This window comes from Corvus kubaryi, unplaced genomic scaffold, assembly GCF_017639235.1.
Source record: "Corvus kubaryi isolate FWS band 111438036 unplaced genomic scaffold, C.kubaryi_AGA036_p1.0 37182, whole genome shotgun sequence".
NCBI lineage: Eukaryota > Metazoa > Chordata > Aves > Passeriformes > Corvidae > Corvus > Corvus kubaryi.
In genome coordinates, this window is record NW_024581050.1 from 232,020 (window position 1) to 238,285 (window position 6,266).

The 6,266-nt window shown below is 51.8% G+C and overlaps 1 protein-coding gene across 1 annotated transcript in view; it reads right to left on the reverse strand.

Moving 5' to 3' along the window:
- The window catches only part of EXOC6B (exocyst complex component 6B), a 252,425-nt gene that overhangs the window by 68,305 nt on the left and 177,854 nt on the right, over positions 1–6,266 (reverse strand). The window lies entirely within an intron of this gene.

Genomic DNA, 6,266 nt, shown 5'->3' on the forward strand with positions numbered 1-6,266 from the left:
TCTCCCTGGATAGGCTATCCTAGGAAAGCCAAGTGATGGGATCTCCTGCTCTGTATCCACAGGAACAAAGTGACACCTCGAGGACACCGAGGCTGAAGAACAAATCCATGCGTGGACTCTGGAGAAGCTGCCAGGGGGGAAAAGTGAGAAATGATGGGTAGGATTTGAGGCAAGAGGAACAGAGAGAAGCTCCCAGTTCCCATATTGAGCTTCTACTTCACCCAGTTTCCATACCGAGCTTCTCCTTCTCCCACACCGTTCCCACACAACCCCGCTCTGAAGCTGTTCCCCATTACAGCCCGAACTCTCAAAGCTCATTCCCATCTGGGTAGTTCCAGAGAGCTGTGGGAAGAAGGAGGAGTTACCCAAAATACACTGAACTGGGTCAGATTAAAGAAAAACTTCTCTCCCGCCCCATCAATCGTTCCTCTGATGGAACAAAGATGAGCCTGGAGTGCTGTCACTGCAGAGAAACCAGTGGTCCCAGTCATGGGACACTGGCAGGGCTGGGGAGCACCCACAGCCCCAGGGAGGGACTCCTCAGGGGTTGACCACGAGATGTTTTTTAAGGCTGTGGGAGACGCGTGCCAAGAAATTCTGCACAAAATCGGTAGGATGGGCTTCAGAGACGACTCACGGATCTCCACAGGTTCCCAAACCCAAACCCAAGGTCTGCAGTGGATGTGTCCTGGCAGATGTGAAGTTCTCAGCTTCGTTAAATACCAGCACCAGGAAATGTGGACTGTGCCCATCCCACCATCAGCTGAAGAGGTTGGCATTTCCAGCCCTGGAAAGGTTCAAGGCCAGGTTGAGGGTCCAACTTGGCCTTCCAGGGATCCAGGGGCAACCACAACTTCTCTGGGCAACAGCGCCCAGGCCTCACCACCCTCACAGCCAGGAATTCCTTCCCAATATCCCCTCCATCCCTGCCCTCTGGCAGTGGGAAGCCATTCCCTGTGTCCTGTCCCTGTTCCCTGCCAGCAGAGCCCGACCCCCCCGGCTGCCCCCTCCTGTCAGGGACTTGTGCAGAGCCACAAGGTCCCCCCTGAGCCTCCTTTGCTCCAGCCTGAGCCCCTTTCCAGCTCCCTCAGGAATTCTCCAGCCCCTTCCCAGCTCCGTTCCCTTCCCTGGACAGCTCCAGCCCCTCAGGGTCTCTCTTTTTTGGGAGGTGCCCAAATCTGACCCCAGGAGCTGAGGCACATCAAAAGATCAGCACTGTGGGCTGGACATTCCTCTCCTCATTTGTTCTGCTTAAACCTTCCCACGTCTCCACTGCAGCATTCCCATTTCTGCCCCAAATCCAGGCTTTTCCTGGTGTGCTGCAGCAGGACACCACAGGATATCCTGACTCTGGCACCACCAACTCCAGTCCCTGATGGATCACAGGTTGGATGAACACCTGGGAGTCCTTTGGATCATGCCAAGGGAAGGATGACTCCAGCATCATGGACAAACCCCGGCATTTCCCCCAAATCCCAGGATTTCCATGGGAGAAATTCCTGGGAGCCAGATAAGGCAGCCAAAAAGGAGGTGGGGAACAGCTGTGCCGGGATCCATGTGGGCACATTTTGGGACAATCTGTTGGGATGGAGAACTCCTCAACCCAGCAGAGACATCTGGGTGTGTGCCTGGCTGATCCCCAGGAGCGGGGCTGACTAAAAATAGGGAATTTAATGGAATTTGAAATATAATTTTTAGGGTGCTTTTGATGTCCCATAAAGCAGCAGTTAAAAGACTTCAGAGATGATGGAATTGCTCATTTTATGATCCAAGGACTGTAAAAACAACCCCTCAGCCACTGCTGGAACCCGTTATGGAGATGGGAAATGCTTCCTAGGAGCGGGAACAGCCCCATTTCTTTGGGATTTTTCAGCTGTCACCTCCAAATCTGGGTTGTTACATTTGATTCCCACTATGTCTGAGGTAGAGGGGAGATGGAAAAATTACATATTTATTAAATCATATATTTATATATGTATTTATCAGTTCAAAAAGAGCAGAGCAGGGCATGTAGGAATTTAAAAATCCCATTTCATTGTTAAATCTTGGATTATGGATGTGTTCTGGAAGACAAGAAACCCTCTGAATAAAGGAAATGCCTTTTCTGGAAAAAGCATCACTTCCTCTATTTACAGGATCCCAAAAATCTTTCTCTTTGGGATTTTTTTTCCCCCCTCTCCAGGTTTTTTTGTCTTTTTTTCAAGTTGGGCCAGAGCCAGAAGTGGCTCCTAAACTGAGACTTAATGAGACGTGTCCCACTGAGACCTTCTGGGCAGCCCATTTAAGCTGCGCCTTAGTCCGGGTTTAAAAGGAGGTGAGAGAACCTCTCCTGACTGCAGGGAAGGAGCCACGAAAACCAAACCACCCCAACGAGGGGTGCAACCAACACCTGCCCAACACCACATTCCCAGCCCACCCTCAGCCCTTCCCTGGGGCCACCCAAGCACTCGGATCCCTGCAAAGCTGCTCCCAAAGCCCTCCCAACACCTTGGGAAGCAGCTCCCTGCTGGGAAAACCTGGGGAGAACCACCCCGACCACCCAGCACCGTGCACCCCCTCGAGGGTTTGTCCAGCTGGAGACTCCGTGGTCTCACCAGGTGCAAAAAGCCGTGGAAAACGCTTGGATTTTTCCCAGGTTTCTCTCATCAGAAGCAACCTGAAAGGATTTTTACAACTCTGCTCTTTTTGCTTCTCTCACACCAAAACTGCTGCTGATGTGTAGGGACTTTTCATGAGGAAAACATGGAAGATCTGGCTCTCGGTGTCTGTTTGATTCCCTGCTTCTCCCCAGGCCTACAATAGCTCCCTTTTGGAAGATCAGAAAATGAATAAACTGCATTTTCTGTGCTTTGAACATGCAAAACAAGCATGTTTCAGGGAGGGGAAGATTTAAAGAGCAGGTGAGGGGTCGCATCACAACCTCCTTCTGCTCCCGAGCACCACAGACTCCCAGACTGGTTTGGGGTGGAAAAAACCTTCAAGATCATCTTGATCCAACCCCATCCATGTTCAGGGACACCTCCCACTATCCCAGGTGGATCCAAGCCCCAGTGTCCAACCTGGCCTTGGACACTTCCAAGGATTCAGGGGTAGCCACAGCTTCCCACACCAACCTGTGCCAGGGCCTCCCCACCCTCCCAGCCAGCAATTCCTTCCCAACATCCCATCCATCCCTGCCCTTTCCCACTGGGAAGCCATTCCCTGCCTCCTGGCCCTCCAGGCCTTGGCCCCAGTCCCTCTGCAGCTCTCCTGGAGCCCCTTTAGGCCCTGCAAGGGGCTCGCAGCTCTCCCTGCCTCCTTCCCTTCTCCAGGGCAACATTCCCAGCTCTCCCAGCTGCCTCCAGAGCAGAGGGGCTCCAGGCCTGGAGCAGCTCCGGGGCCTCCTCTGGGCTCTCTCCAGCAGCTCCACGTCCTTCTGCTCTTGGCCCCAGGGCTGGGGCAGCTCTGCGGGTGGGCTCTCACCTGAGAATCCCCCTCAGCCACCTGGACCTGCCCCTCCCTGGGGCCAAAGCTCAGCCTGGAGCCACGGTCCAGCAGCCACTCCCTTTTTGTGCTGAGGGAAGAGCAAACTGGTCGTAAATCAGGAATTCTTTTATGAACCCAGAACTGAGGAGAATTAATTTAGCAGTGACTTGTTTTAAGCCTAAACCACCACATTTTTCACCTCTCCTGTTGTCAGTTGTGTTTATAAACACATTTCCTTCCAATGTGTATCAGAGCTGCTTTTAACACGGAGAAAACGATCTTCACCACCTTCAAACTACGCCCAATATACAATTAAATAATTTCATTAACTCACCTCACCTCTCCTTCATTTCTTCAGGATTCACAAGCAAACCCTAATAAACTCCAGCAGCAAAACTCAGCAGCCCCATTCCCTCATCTCACTGGAGTGCTCCAAACAGCCATAAAATCTTATTTCAGTGTGATAACTGCAGGATGAAACTGCTGGATTGGGGAAGGTTTGGGAATTTATGGGGAGGAAGAGGATGGAGGCAGAAGCATGAACTGGTACCCGTGAGGATGTTGAGATTCACACCTCTGCTTTCGGGTAAAAGATTAAAAAATCACCAAAAAACCAAGAATAAACCCCAACTTTGCAAATTGAAACTTATTTTCTGCATTCACCAATCCTCTCTTGGAACTGGCTTATCCTAAAATTCAAACCTTGACGTATTCCTGCTCCAAAAAAACCAAATTCAAGCCATTCCCAGGAGGAGCTGAGCCACCAGACAGACCCGTGGGGATGAGGGGACGCATTTTTGCTGCTGCAAAGGAAAAGATTTTGTCTGTTCTGGGGCTGACAGTGATGGATGGGGAGGATCCAGCTCCAGCATCCATCTCCATTCCCTGCTCCGATGGCACCTCGGGACGGGGCTGGGGGACAGGTCCCTGACCCCACTGCCCACGTTGGCGTCACCTGCTCTGGGATGTCTGAGTGCTCCAGCCTTGGGCTCCCCGAACAACTGGAATTTGAGGAACCATCCTTTTCAACCTGCTGTGAAATCCCATCTGTTTTCCTTGGTGGCAGCAGCAGCTTTCAGGGAAGAGCCGCTGCTCCGTCACCCACGTTATGGATGGGGCGGAAAACTGCCGGGTTGGGAGCGTCTGCAGCCAAAAAACCAGGGAATTATTATGGATGACAAACGCTTCCCGTTATCCCCAGCTCTGCTGCCCGTCCCTCGGCAGACACCCATGGGAACACAGCTGCTCCCAGGACACAAATGAGCCGCAGGAATTCAGGGATCGAGGCAGTGCTGGGAGAAAAGTCAGGAGTTGCTTTGTGAGTTCTGGTGCAGCTGCAGGATCTGCATGGGAATCACTGAACTGGGATCCTCGTCCCGGGCTGGTCAGATGAGGGCTGGAAAATGGCAACTGGATGCTAAAAAATGGAAAAACCCTCGTTGGAAACAGCAAAATTCCTACTGGGGAATAAATTTAATCTCAGTGTTGATGGGGCAGCTGAAGTAAAAGCTGAGCAGGAAAATGTTGGCTAAAGGCTGGAAGAACTTGTCTTGGCAGTGGGAGGTGCTGGGGGCTGATGAAACCAACGCAGCTGATGTCACTGAGTCACTGCCCTGGATCCCTGGAAGTGTCCAAGGCCAGTTTGGAGCAACCTGGGATAGTGGGAGGTGTCCCTGCCTTGAAGGTCCCTTCCCAGCCAAAGCATTCCACGATTCTGTGATAAACAAAATACATCCCAACCTCCACCTCAGCCAAGAAAGCCACAAGGGTGGGTATCTGGGGAAATAAAAATCCTCAAAATACTTTATCAAAGATCACCTGGGTTCTTCAGGAACTCTGTTGAGCTCTGGGTTTTCAACCACCACGGTCACGAATCCATCCCAGAATGAATCCCAACAAATCCATCCCCCACAAGGAAAGAGGATCCTGTGCAGGACTGCCTTCACTCTGCCTCAAATTACAAAAATGGGATCAAAAAGAGCATTTTGTCTGCTTTGGGCTCTGGCTTTTAACCCTTTTACTGAGCAGGACAGGCAGCAGCTTGAGGGCAATGTGCGAATTCCAGGCCCAGCTCAAGTGGGCACTTGGAGACCCAGAAGGAGCAGGTTTGGGAGCAGAGCCCTGGTGTTGGCACCACGATGCTCCACACCCCCCTGAGCAGACAGGGCCACTTTGTCCCAAGACACCTCTTTTCCACCACACTGACTTTGCCAAAAGGGTTGATTTGAGGAAAAATTCCCTGCAGAGAGGACAAAGGGCTGAGGTCAGGAGAGGACCAGAACTGCTGAAGAACATCAGCTTCTTCAGATGCTCCAAGCCCCATCCAACCCTGCCTCGGACACGTCCAGGGATGGGGCAGCCACAGCTTCTCAGAAAGAGTCATAAATAAACTGATTTTTGATTCATGCACTCCAATCCCCCACGTTTTTAAAATCCTCCATCCCAAGAAGCAGGGATGGTCTGGAGAACATCAAGGCAGCATTGAAGAGGAAAAGGAAGAGCAGAACTTGGATCTCCTGGAATCCTCTGTCCTGAAGATGCTCTGGGTGAGCTCTGTGGGCACCCACCACCCCCAGACCGTGGCATCACCACAGCCTGACCTGGCTCCCCAAACACAAAGGGGCACAGCAGGGCTGTAGGATTTCCCCCCAAACTGGGGACGCTGCTTTGGGGTTACTCCTCTGGAGGTTGAGGGAAAGGACTCCGTGTACACCGCGGTCACTTTGGTGGGAAGCTCCACTTGATTCCTAATTGATCCTATTCCTTTTGATTCCTAATTGATCCTATTCCTTTTGATTCCT